This window comes from Grammomys surdaster, unplaced genomic scaffold, assembly GCF_004785775.1.
Source record: "Grammomys surdaster isolate TR1022 unplaced genomic scaffold, NIH_TR_1.0 203, whole genome shotgun sequence".
NCBI classification, from domain to species: Eukaryota; Metazoa; Chordata; class Mammalia; order Rodentia; family Muridae; genus Grammomys; species Grammomys surdaster.
In genome coordinates this window covers 9,139,548-9,154,380 of record NW_021604648.1, presented here as the reverse complement: position 1 = coordinate 9,154,380, position 14,833 = coordinate 9,139,548, and the positions used below count along the sequence as shown (strand labels likewise).

The 14,833-nt window shown below is 36.7% G+C and overlaps 1 protein-coding gene across 4 annotated transcripts in view; it reads left to right on the top strand.

The window, feature by feature from the left end:
- Dlg2 (discs large MAGUK scaffold protein 2) overlaps positions 1-14,833 on the top strand; it is a 1,293,772-nt gene that overhangs the window by 850,817 nt on the left and 428,122 nt on the right. The window lies entirely within an intron of this gene.

Genomic DNA, 14,833 nt, shown 5'->3' with positions numbered 1-14,833 from the left:
AATTTTGTAGCAAAACCCACTCAGATACATTTTCATAAGTTAGCTATGGAGGACCATGAGACTCAAGATGAGGTTGTTACTTTATACAGGGTGTTTCCAAAACCCATCTCCACCCAACCTAAAAGGAGGGACTTCTGCCACTAGACCAAGCAGAGAGGGGCCACCCAGAACCCCCTCTGTCAGGTGATCTGAATTCTTGCTTAGGCTGCAAGGCTAAGCACTGCAAGGGAATATAAATAAAAGATAAAAATATCTATCTGGGTTCCCTGAGGGACAAGCCTGACTGCATAGGGGTTGATGTCAAAAGTATCCCCTCTCCAGGAAAAAAGACATTGGGATGGGTATGGCCCTCATGCCTCACTGGACAACGACAGGGGGATTGGAGCCATTACAAGGTCCCCTTCAAATACTGGAGGTCAGGCCTCTATCCCCACCTTCGCAAGTTTAGAATTGCCACAGCCCTTCTATACTTAGAGAAGGGAGGAGATATCAGGAGCAGCCCTGCTTACACACTGAAGGCCTAAAATCAGCCATAGGCCTAAAATCAGCAATAGGCCTGTCATACATGTATGCTAACACCAAGTCCTATGTCTCAGTGGAAAAACATTGAAACAGATGGCTATAAGCTAATGTAAACAGGCATCTTTTGTGGAAATTTACAAGCCTGAGTAGTCATAGACCTTATAAATAGGTATCCTTGGCAGACAATACCAACTTAGATAAGGACAAGCGAGTCACAGGCAGAGTCATAGTGACTTGTCCCTTGAACCTTCACCCAGCCGATACCCGGTTGTGAAGATATCTGTATTCCCCCTGAACACACACACTCCAGTGTCATTCCCTTCCCCACATCCTGCCTTTCTGTGTTTATAACCCCTGTGTGAATGAACTACGATTTGAGAAAAAATAAATTATAAAAAAATAAATAAAATAAAATACTCAAAGAATTAAAAATAAGACCGCCCTCAAATTCTCATTCTAGACTGACATACTTGAAGATGACCAGTATAACAGCCTATTATAAAATTTTCAAACATATATAAATGTGCGCTTAGATACAGTTGGAGGCTGACCTTGACTTTTTTTTTAACGAAAAATGTGATTAAAGAGCCAATTAGTGGTGACTCGTTTTATCCCAGCATTTTGAGGCAGAGGCAGGAGGATCTCTGATTTAGAGGTCAGCCTGATCTACAGAGTGAGTTTCAGGACAGCCAGGACTACACAGAGAAACCCCATCCAGAGAGAGAGATTAAGTATGTGTGTGTGTGCATAGGAGAATGTATGTGTATATATACGTGTGTGTGTGTGTGTGTGTGTGTGTAATCTCCTACATATTTCTACTCATAACAGATAGAGATGGATTGTTTGGGTTTTATATCTTGTCTATTTAATTGAAGTTATTTGTCAGTTTTGACAATATAAAGGAGATTTTATGCTGCCATGTACTTCTTCTTTGTCCCTTCTGTTCTTTCATATGTGTTTTTAAATGATTAAGCATTTCCTATTTATCTCACAATACCAGGTTGCTGAAGTAGTTTCTTTTATCTTTAGTCAGGGAACAAAGAGTTTGGAAGCTGAAAATGTGCATCTATGCAGACTCCTTCCTATGCTGAGATATCTTAGCTCTGTGCTCTTAATTAAAATGAGGATTATGGCAAAGATAATCCTCAGGGCTCCATGAAGTATTTGTAAATATAGACACCTTTATGCTCCAGAGAAATAATCTGTTTGCTCTCAACCTGCCACTAATATTGAAGCTGATTTATTTGAATATTTAATTTAAAATGTCATTTTATCTTACTAGGACCCATAATAAATTAACATTTGTTAAAGCCTCTTTATAATCCTGGCCACTTGCTAGCTGTTTAACATACCCTACTTGTTTAATCCTTTTAAAAACAGAGAGAAGGATTTCTATCACTATTTAGAGATGGAAAAATTAAACTTCACTCAAAGTCAGTTTATGGTTGCATAGCTTTTAAGTAGGAAAAAAGAGACAGTTTTACAAACCTAACTAGAAAGAAGCACTTAGATTTTCTCTCTAGTATAAAAATGAAAATCAAATTAAGTAAATTCTTCTCATCAGAGAAATGCATGGCAGAAAAGGATCTGTGAGTTCAGCTGAGCTATAAAGCTGGCCAGTCATGTGAGACCTATCTCTAGCTCTGACAATCTGTGGCCACGGTTAATCCCTTAAGGACTGCATACTTCAGCTTCCTAGTGTCTGCAAGTGAAGAGGAGTTGAGTCTATCTCAGGGAGTTGTAGTGATTAAATAAGAAAATAACACAAGCAACCTGGAACCATGTGTGACATGTAATAAATCCATCGTAGGTGTCTACATAGAGTATCTGTACTTACTGTAATTTCTAACAACATTAAAGGCATACAGAATGTTCTTCCAGACAGATAATCTCTCTGAAGCATAGTCGTCCCACAGTATGTATGCCTCATTGTCTTACTTCTTGTCTTGACTCCTTTTATGTTTCCATGCAAGATAATCTTGCTTATAAGTACACAAAATCTTCTGAATGGGTGGTACCAGCAAAAATTGTGAAGAAAATTCTATCAGCTCATACATATGCACACTTCCTCTTGCCACTGTGTCAGCATTGCTGTGTCCTGCCTCGTATTCCCCCTGCTGTAAGTTTTCTATGGACCAGAAATAATTGCTAAAACACAGATTCAGTATTTCATTCATTATATTAATTCAATATTTCCTACTAGACCATGGGCACTACAAATCTAAAACTTTTTAATTGAATTAAAAAATTATGTAAAGCAATGCCTATTACCCCTGCTCCAGAAGATGTTTTTTCATAAAAGCAACTTTATTAGTTGTTTCATAACCTTGAGGTTATATACTCTGGCATTAAAATCCCCTTCTTTTGTAAAATAATTATCATAATTAATAGCAGTCATTATGCCCTTGTCTAGAAATGAAAAATTTGGGAATTTTGTGTCAGTTCCTATCCCTTTTAAATGAAAAAGATCCTTTGAATAAAAATTTTTAAGATTCATTTAATTTTTACATGTGTATGTTTGTGTATGTGTGTGTGCTTGCCACTTGTGTGTAGTGTCTGTTGAGGTGAGCAGAGAATGTAGACTCCCCTATAGCTAGAGTTATAGAAGGCAGTAAATCTACATGATATCGATGCTGAGAACTAAGCTCAGAACCAAGTGTTAACTGCCAAGCCATTTCTTCAGTCCTGAATTGAAGTCCAGAGCTGAGCAAAATTCTATCACTACTACATTTTGGAGTATTATCAGAGATCCCTAATACCACAGGAGGTATTCAGGAAACATTTATAAGTGATTTTTGAGGTTTGTATAGATGCCATAGCAATAGCTATAACATCAAATGAAATTTTCAATAAGAGGTGACCTTGATTCTAAACTTGAAAATGTATAAATATTGATTAGAAATAAAAAAATCAGACATTTGCAGTAGGTAGATAGCTTGTAAAGATTTAAAGAGAAATGTAAGCTAAAACTATATTTATATACATATATATATCTATGCTATATGATTTCTATGTGATAGCCTTGATGTTTACAAATAACAACAAAAAAAACTAAAAGAAATTAAGAAAATGCCTCATGTCTTACAACAAGAATCAGAGTAAGAATTCTAATTAACCTGCCCTTAAAGGTCTCCTTCTCACATCCGTGCCTTTTCTCTCACAGAGATGGTTTTTTGGCTTATAGTCCTGGCCCTGTCAGTCAACACCTGTAAGTCTTCATTTGGAATAAATGATTTTTTTTATTTCTTCAAGACACTATAAGGTTTTTAATATAATAATAAATTACAAATATGTTTATTTTTAGAAGATTACATGTATATGATACTACCTTTGAGTTATACATTATATGTGAAGACTTGTTACATTTATCTAAAGTAACAAATCAAGGATTCAGTCTCTAGTAGTGAGAGTTTAGCAAGCAGGGAAGCATTTCTATAAAAGGAGAATTCCCTCAACAACATCTCCAGGCACAGCAAGCTGGAAACATATGATTACAGATGCCTCATATACTTTTCAGTCTGATGTAAGGAGTATTGCTCTAGTTCTCTAATTTATACTCTCTCTGATATGGGTAGATATTAATGATTTTTAAGCAATTTTGGCTAGAATAATGCTACCATGACTTAGTTTGTCTCTTTCATATTAGATTTAGAAATTGGTGTTTTACCACCAATTTACAACACAAGAAGCTAAATAAAGCAGTCTTGGATGAAAAAGTCTTGCTAGAAAGCCACCAAGACCATATAGAGTAGTTTCACTGTGATGAAGAAATCTGGTTGTCAGCTGCATAAGATAACAGCTGTGTAATACAAGTACCTAGGAGGCTAAGGCGAGAGGCTTGCCATGAGTTTGAAACCAGCCTGGGCCACAATGTGAGACTTTGTCTCAAAAAAAAAATGAAAATTTAGAAACAGTGATGCTTGCGTGGTTTATGACTCTGAGCTCCAAACTTTCAGAGTTGGAAGGGTCATAATCTAATCTAATCTGCAGTCACACAATGGAAGAGGAACACATTCCTAGAATGATTTGTTGGCTTCCTCTGGTCGTCTGCTTGTAAATGGTAGAGCCAGATTTAGAAATGATGTTGTTGAATGTGCAACTCAATGTTCATTCTGCCTCTCTAAGCTGATATTTACTGTTTGGAGAATAAAGGATCAGGAAGAAGAATTTGCGATCTATACTCAAGCAAACATCACCTGTGAATGATGAAAACATTACAGGTTATCATTCCTCCTATATGCCACCACAGCTTTGCTCATACACAGGAGTGTGAACTACATTTGTTCATCATCCTGATCAATCTCTTGAGGGTAGACAAATGAACCTTTAGCACTAAATTGAAACAAACAAACAAAAAAGGGGGATACAAGAGGAAATTATCACCGTGCCATGGCTTAATTTCCTAATGAATAAAGTGAATGTCATTATGAAAATTAGGAAACTAGAACAGCTGGGAGAGATATTCATCGTATTGTAAAAACCTAAGTTTACATAATCCTAAAGGCACATCCATATCCTAGTGCCTATTTGACTGTCACCATGTAGTAGACTTTAACATATTCGGGTTGACAATAAAACATTAGCTCAATAAACTCTCTAGTTAGGGAACTCATATATAGAAACAACTAAGAATAACTCAGAATTTTGACTTTGGTGCTCATCTGTTTGACTGGTTGTTCAAGTATATACCATTCCATTACTCTAGAGCCCATCTGTACCCCCTATTTACCACCCAGTTTACAGAATAGTTACTTACTAGGTATACTTCTGACATTTACCCAAGTTGTCTTTTCTCTTTCATTGACTTACTCATCCAGAGACTATTCCATTCTAAAATGTATCCCATATAGTTATTAGATACAAAATCCAATAATGAAAATACAGTTGAGTTCCTATTCTCAATGAATTTATATAAGTATATTAATAAATAAATAGAATTAATTCCAGAGGCAGTCAAGAGCTTTAGAGAAAATACAGCAGGATCATGTGGTAGGTAGGCAGTGACTAGGAAAGAGCACTTCATGAGATAGAAACCTTGAGAGGGCCTCCCTGGGGAGATCGCAAAGATAGTGTTTGAACTTAAAAAAACGAAAAGTCATGGTTATGCAAAGATCACAGAAAGGACACTACAACGGCGAAGGAGGAAAGAAAGGAGAAGAAAGAGGAGGAAGAAGAGGAGGAGGTAGAGGAGGAAGAAGAGGAGGAAGAAGAGGAGGAGGTAGAGGAAGAGGAAGAGGAAGAGGAGGAGGAAGATGGGGAAAAAACAAGAAGAAATAGTTAACATAGTAATCATAGTAGTCATAGTCAGGACAGAGAGCTAGCCTGAGATGACCCTTCCCTACCATCATAATGTAGGAGTAGGGCACAGCACTCCTAAGACCACACCTGAGATGACACCCAGACATTCAGAGACCCCAGGAACCACTAAGAAAAGCAAATAAATGGTGGAGAAATAGAAGCAAAAGAGAAACAAGAAAGATATAGGCACAATGAAGAGAAGACCTGGAGAGCTATTAAGGCTAGTGAAGAACAGCCTGATATTGGTAGCTGGTGTGCCACCTGGGACCATGGGAGGTCCTGGCCCATGTGCAGGCCATGTCTGAGTCTGTATCCCTGTAGCATAGGGGTCTGTTACCGCCAAAGGCCAGGTGAACATCCCTGATCTAGACTGCTACCCAAGGACATGTTGATGTCTGAGGGCTGTGAAAAATTGGCCCTGAAGGTATGAAAGAAAGAGAATTGATACTGACCCTGGCCAGCTACAGTACTTCAGAGCAAGGATCCTCACATGAGTTGTAGGTGAGATAGCCCTGAGGTTACAAGCATGGGAGAGCTGGCCCTACCACTTGTCTCACATGTAGTGGCATGGATGAAGAAGAGATACCTTCCTCCACCATTACCCCTCACTACCTGGCCCTAGGGACATGAGAGCTACCCCTCATCAGCTATAGTGCTTGGGAGAACAGGCCCTGCACCTCACCTAAATAGCACAGCAGAGCTGGCCCTGGATGTAGGAGTTGCAGGTGATTCAGACCTGGGGGCGTGAGTGTGGGAAAGCGGGCCCTGTATCTTGCTTGCTATGCAGTGACATTGGTGAGGGAGAGTGAGGGAGAAATGCTCTCTTCTCCCTTTGCCCTCATTACCCATGGCAGGTAGAAGAGTTGGCCTTCACGAGATCACGAGAGCAGAAGAGCTGGCTCTGTCCCTCACCTGGGCAGAACAGCAGATATGGCAATTGATGTGGGGCGGCAGATGAGCCAGTCCTAAAGGGAGAATCAGCCCTGCCTCTTGTTTGCTTTGTGTTGGTGTGGACAAGGCAAGGATGCTCTTCTCCCCTCCCTCGACCCTTGCCCATCTGTGGCAGATGTGAGGGCTGGCCCTGATGGTGAGAATGGGAGAACTGGCCATATCTCTAACTGGCTACAACACTCAGGAAAGCAGGCCCTACACCTTGCCTGAGAAGCGTGGAAAAGTTGGACCTGGTTACAGGGATTGCTGGTGAGCCAACCAACCACAAGGGCATGAGAGTGGAAAAGCCAGTGTGCTGACCAGCTCAGATACCTCTTAGGCTCAGATCCAGGATTTTTAATTGGCCTACCCCAACATCTACACCATTGATGAACTGCTGGAATGCATAAAGGGGCCAGTCCTACAGACCCAAAAGTACAGGATCTCCATGACACAGGGTAACAACAGGATATCCCAATGAGGTTCTAGTATTGGTAGAGTAGCAGAGCCAAACCAAGGAATCACTGCAATGAACATTTGCAAGCAAAGAAGTATGGACAGATAGGTATACTGTAAAACGTGTGACACACTACGCGTTCCACAGTGAGATATTTTTTTCTCTGTTCTGTGAAGAGGTTTCAACAGTGGAGGATGGGAGGTGGGGAGGGGAAGATGAGTGGGATTGGGGTACATGATATGAAATTCACAAAGAACCAGCTAACAAAACTATAAATCATATATACGTATGTGTATATGATGTATATGTATATGTGTATATGTATATGATGTATATGTACATATGCATGCACACAATTATATATATCATATATATTAATTATATAAAATATTCAAATGTATGTATTCATATGTATAATTTATGTATATATTTATATGAAAATGTATATATACATATATATATCTGTGTATGTGTATGTGCGTGCATCTGTGTGTGTGTGTGTGTGTGTTCCCTTGTTCCCTTCTTTCAGGTAACAGGAACTTCATAAAAGAAGGGATGAAAGGATTATAACAGTAAGAGGTGGTCAATAACATCTAATAAAGAATGTTTCCATGACACCAAGGGCCATTTCACATGTGAACTCACAGTGATAGTAACAGTATGCACAAGACCTGAGTGAGTTCCAGCTAGAAAAATTGCTACATAGAGAGGGAAAGTGGGCAAGAATCATACGAATGTCAGTGCAACCATTTGCACTCGATATGGTCTGAGATGGGGAGTCAGTTTTCTTTAATGATATGACCTCTGGTAGGTCATCCACAAGCCAAGAGAGGCTAGCTAGGAAATGCAAACTGGACTCAATGATAGAAGAACTAAAAAGGAAACCTCAAAGTTGGATGGAAAGTGATGGGAGGGGGACAGGGAGTTTTGGGAGGAGCTTGGGGAAGAGTTTATAGTGTGGATTTGTTCAAAATATGTTCTACAAAATACTCAAAGAATTAAAATAGTGTTAAAAACAAAGAAAATAAGTTTGAAGGGTACTTTCTTGGTTTCACTTTAATATAAAAATACTTTGGTTGCAAGCTAACTTTTTTTTATAAAATCATGAAGTGAGGTTAACATTATCAAAATACTTATTTTCAGAGAAACTCATGCTTCCTGGAAAATATCACAAACTCTAAAAACAATTATCCCAAGTTTGGAAGACAGTGAGTTTAATACAAACTTTCCAAATATTGCATCTTGTTCGCCTAAGGTGAGGCTCACCCATCAGGACCAGGCTCTGTAACAATAAGAACCAGCACTTTCTGTCAGATCGTGAACAGATTCCAGCCTTTCTTTTCATCTTGAAGGCAGTGATTTAAGGCAGTATTGGATTTGCCGAACTCCCTTTCTTCATACATAACCAGTCTTCCTATGTGCTTTTAACCTGCAATGGAAAGCAGCTAGTAGTACAGCAGGCAGCTAGACCTAATGAGAATCATGAATATTCAGTGATTAGGTCCTAAGTCCCCAAGGCCACCTACTCACCCCAGCCTTGACTTCTGTCTACTCCATGACCTCGGATGTGCTACATAACTGCTCTCTACTTCGCATTTCTCCTTTGTAAATGGAGCAGTGTGGCACTTCCTACCTCATCGTTTTATTGTGACAGTAAATTGTGTCCTTATGTGTGATGTGCTGGAAAAGAAGTAAGCACTTGTTTGGACTAGCTGTTATTAATACTATTAAAAAATAAGTTTTTAAGATAAACTTTTTCACAAATAAAACTTCTTGGTAAACATCTTCCAAGTACTTATTGAAATATAGTCAGCAATCTGTTACAGCTGCTCAAGCAGGGCATGATCTCTGTATGCTTCTTCAGTTTACTGAACTTTACATTTTGTTACAAGAGACCATATAATCTGATAGCTTTATTGAAAATGTTTATTTTTATAACTATTTGGAACATCTAATGCTACCTTAACTGAAAATATATAAAGTTGGAGTCAGTGGAGCCAAGCACAGTATAAACAGTCTCTCTGCTTGAACTCTTCAGCTAAACGCAATTGTATTTTAGATCATTTGTGAGATTTTATTCCTCTTTCTTGTTTTTTGATAGTAGCTGAAAATTAACATCAAGCAGGATTTCTTGGTTAAAATTCTGTGAAGGATGAGTAGGCTCCTCAGAAATTTTATAAAGTCTCATTATAAAATGTCAGCAAATTAAGGATTCATAAGCAGATGCCTTGAAGTTACCCATTCTGCTCTGTGTTGTTTGCCTGGTTTCTCCAACAGGGAGCCTGCTGGTGTATGCCTCCTGGGAGGTGAAGTATTATAATGCAAAGGAAGGAATGGGTTAACCCGTCCTACAGAAAGAGAATATATTATTAAGTAAAAGCTGCAATGGGAGTTCTCTCTTTATTGATGAGGACTCCATATGTCCACTGAAGACTGACTTACACAAGCCCAGAGATATGATTCACAGAGTGAGCCAGTTAGCAAAAGACAATATTAATGGGGAAGTCAGCAAATCTAATTAAAGGGGAACATTTAAAAACATATTGGAAACATGTTAATTTGTTGTTTACTGTCAGAGAAATTAATTCAATGTTAGCAAAAATAAAATTATAATGAACATTTTACAGATACATAGATGTTCTTTATAGATACTAATCATTTTCTCTGCCCATAACAAACAACATTGTTTCTACTGTTTTATGGGAATGGTACATCTATAGCTATGTTGCTGATATAAAATTCAAATGGTTAAATCAATATTGTGTTGCTTGGTGGCACAATGAGTTCATCATCACACTTTCAGGCTGACTGGTGTAATAAAAAAAGAAAAAATAGGCTAATGGTGGGTGATGAAGAATTTTATAGGGATCAATATAAAAGATGTCAACCACTGGTTCATAGTTGTCCCTTGTACTGCAAGTCAATTACTATCAACAGCACAATGCGCACCTTGCTTCCAGCCCTTGTCTTCGTGTATTGAAACAGGTAAGATGATAATACTCAGGGCAACTGAGCATGATCCATTCCTCTAGGAGTTTGCTCTAATTTCCATATAATACTGAGAGGATAATAGACATAAAAATTGTTCAATACCTAATTGTATACATGCATATACTTCAATAGTTGAATTATCAATGACCATATTGTCATTCAGAGGTGGCTTCAGCCATCATCCTGATCATTACATGCCATAATAAAAACAATACCGTTACTAATCATTATCATTATTGTTATTGAGATTATTTGTTGTTAATGAACACCTTAACAAATACAAGAAAACTGTAGGCTCTCAACATAACATGCCAAATATATAATATTACATTACTGCAGACTTAACAAATTTCATAAATTTGGGTTATATAATTCACTTTTCATTTTGAGAAGATGTCAGTAATATAGAAAAACGAGCCAAATAATATCTGAATAAAAATAATTTTTAAAATATTACTTTTTCATTGTTCCAAGATATTATTTGCAATGTTCACCTCTGAAACAATTTTCTTATTATTACCTATCAGCTTGTTTTATGTCCCATTTGTATTTCTGCTTTTTAATCTTTTTTATTATAAAATAATGTGCATTTCTATAAAAGTCATAAAATTAACAAAACATAAAGAATAACAAATTATGTATTCTACCAGAGGAAGATAGTCAAAAATTCAAATCATTGATAATATTTCAATAGCTATATAATAACTATTTATTATATGTAGTTGAATTATTATTTACTTAGTGAAATTTCTATTAGATATTAGATTGCTCACAGCTTTATTATTTATAATAATACTTACATAGTTCTTCTGAGCTCCTCACTTCCTATTTATATTCAAATTATATGTCTATATCTTCACTGCCTAATCAGCTTCTTACTTGATTTCCTCTTAGACGTTCAAACAGTAAATATTTACAATAGCAGACTTGTTATTTAGCTTTATCCTGTCTCTTCATAATCTTTGCTTTTACAGTAAATTATCTATTCCAATTTTGCTCTTATCACAAAATCTGTGATCAACCTTCCCTCCATTTTCCTTTCACATTTTTCACCACATTAACCAGCAAACTCTTCAAAATACATGTACAATGTGCTTGCTTTTCTAAGGGCAGCACACTAGGTCAAAATAAAACATTACCTGATTATTGTAGAAGTCTCCAAATAGTTTAGTTTTTCTTTCTAACTTTTTAGTCATATTGCATCATGCATCAGTGTTTAAAATGATGTCAGGAAATGTGACTGAAACTATTGGTAAACAAAAATAGCACCTTCTACACACTCTGCAAATGAGTGGTCATGTTTCCAATGGTATAAAGGAACAACCACGATATGTATTGGAAACCTGAAAACTGAGTATCTTGTATCCGTGTACTAAGGTGTTCTGTGAAAACAGGAGAACTTGTTTGTGTTGAATATCAGCCCTGGTTAAAAAAAAAGTTCTTGAAGTATATTTAATAATTAGTAAATATATGTATTGTAAATATAATAGAATCACATATGGGACAGTATTAGACTCTTTAGTGTATTGACAGATTGGCTTTTTTTTTTTTTTGCTGTGTTTATTACCCAGCTGCATAGGGGAATGTTTTTCTTGATATTCTTGCCATTAAAATTAAATACATATTTTTTAATTTAATTGATTTTGTTTGTATTTTTAAAAGGGTGAAATTTCAAAACCTTCCCTATCTCACAATTCTTCCTCCCTAATTCCTGATACCTCCTCCCACCCGCTATTCTGTCCACATTCTGTGTGGTCTTATTTGTTGTTTTGATCACTGAGTCAACTGAGCCTGTATGTCAATGGGTGTGGAGCCTGTCTACTAGATCATGGAAGCGATAGAGGTTGGGAATACCAGTAAGAAATTAATACAACTAATTTCTTATGACAGCTTACCCAGAGTCCAGAGTGTAAGGGAAACCAAAAGCATAAAACTCATGCACAAAGATATGAGGAAGAGGTTCTTCAATTCATCCTTGACACCAACACTGGCTTAAGATTTTTATAAACTATATTCAGGATCAGAACATAGCCTGTTATGTGCAGATATTATTTAAATAATATATAGAATTTATAAGAATTTATGGTGATATTAATATGATATGGTTTTAAGATTTATTTATTTTATGAGCATGGGTACCTTATTTGCATATATGTCTGCTTGACAGAAAAGGGCATCAGGCAGGAGAAGGCATCAGATCCCATTACAAATGGATGTAAGGCATTTGTCTAATATGTTGTGAATTGAACTCAGTATCTCTGCAACACATGCAGTGCTCTTAACTGCTGAGTCATCTCTCTAATCTTTAAACAATATTTACAATGTACTTTGAAGTACACTGTTTGACTAGCATCAGAACTCAAGAAGGCAACTGGAGTAATTATTCTTTCTTTGCACCAGTACTAACCCATGTGGACTCTGCTCTGAGTGATGGATACTACAAGAGTGTAAAACATGACAGGTTAAATGGTTTAGACATAACATCTGATAATCACTTTCAAAAATGCAGTTTATTAAAAATTTAATACTTATCTGTGATTCTCTTTAAAAGGACATTAATGTATATCTCACAAAACTTTATAAACGTCCAGTGTTTCTAATCGCATAGCTATTTCATTGATGGAAGTAAGACAAATAGAACCAAGTAGCATACCTTTGGGAGCTATGCAGACATAGGGACATACCAAGACTCTAGAATCAGTGGAGAATGAGAAGTCTGGTCAAATATTTAAGTTCAGTTATACAGAATAAATAGGTATGCTGGATCTAATGTACAGTATAGTGACTACAGATAATAGTGGGTATCATATGGTTAAATTGTGTTTCAGGGAAGATTTACCTGCTCAATGGCTGTATTATGTGAAGCTATGTACCTTCTCTGCTTTCTTAGCTGTACAGAAAGACACTTTTTGTCCATGGTAGCATTGAAGAGCAAATCTCAGAATTAAGATAAATTGGTAGCCAGCATTTATTAAGTTTTTTCTCCCTTCCTTTTTCTTACAGAGAAACTAATCCTTACTTTTCATTACTAATAATCTAAGTAAACCTTTATTACATAAAATTGAAGAGGAGCGAGGTAGAGAAAAGGATCATAAATCTAGGCTTACTTATGAATTTATTGTATATAATAATACATTAAACCTTAAAAAGCATATGAGAAAAGAATGGTTTATTAAGGTTCATTTGATGCCAGACATACTGATGTGTTGGCACATTGATCTGCCATTCCAGCTGCCCTGGCATGAACAGTTCTTCTCAACCATTTAAATGAAATAAGGATGTTTCATCTTCTTTATAAATCATTTTTGGTCAACACTAGGACTAAGTGAACAACAATAAAATATAAAACATACTTTAAATAGCTGGTAATAGCTGTTACCACATTTGGAATTTTTACCCTGTCTCAAACATAAAATATCCCATGTGGTCTTTTAATAAAGTATTGTTATTCTCATTTTATAAGAAAACTAAAGCAAGAGATTTTGGTAACAATAAACCTTTGTGTAGTGATACTATTGATTAAATGATGCACACATAAAGTCAGTGACTTCTCATTCCATAATTCAAATTGTTAACTGTTTTACCTATTTTTAGTCTGTTTTACAATGAAACACCAAGACAGAGTGCTATTATGAAAAAGCTAGGTTTAAACACAGGTAGCCAGGTTCCACAAGTCACATTCTTGACCATGGTACTAAAGTCATGCAGTTGGAATAAAACAGCATACAGTTTCAAAGCAACTCCAGATTCTCCATATTTTTTGGTATACCACATAGCTGCTTTGTTAACTTCAAGATTTCTAGAATCTTCCCTGTGCTTCAATTTAGTCTTTGGTATTTTTCTTATTCAGAAAGGTAGAACTGGAGTCTCATGAGATGTGCTTATTCTAGAAACATGTGCAACCTGTTTCAAGGAAGCAATTAGCTTCTGTACCAGATTGCGGAAAATACTATCTCTATGCTTGTCTTTCTGGCTATTTCTCCAGACTGCATCTGCCTTAATGAACATGTTCCAGAGAGAACTTAGCTTTAGCTATGGTTGTGGCTCTTCGTGTCAACATTTAAACATCTTCCCTGATCCTATAATTGTTTTACATTGGGATGACCTTGGCACAGAAATGAGTCCTTTCTCACGTAGATTCTTTATAGAAATATCAACTGATCCACTAGAGCTGAATATTTTCTGCTTTATGCTTTGTTCTCCCCTAATCTTTCTGAAAGACTAGTTTGCCACCTTCAGACAGGGGATGAAGGCAAAATGAAACAGCTGTAGTAAATGTGATAGCAAAAAGATTTCAAAGTTAATAATGTGAAGTTCTGCTCTGAATTGGTAATGATGTTGGGAATCCTTTCATGCTATCTGTCACTGCACAGATAGGTACTTTCCATATTTCTCATTTTATCTCCTAGGAAAACATACAAACGGACAGAGAAATGTCCTGGCTTTTTTACAGCTGGAGAATTTAAGATGAAGATTGTATGATCTCTCCCACAACTGTCAGAAAGCAAGTGGAAAACCTAGAACCCACAATCCAGATATAGGAATCTGTCTCTGTTAAGAGCGTAGACTGTGCAAGTAGACAAAGTCAGAGTTTGACTCCACCAGCTCTCTGATCTTTGCTGAGTGATATCACAT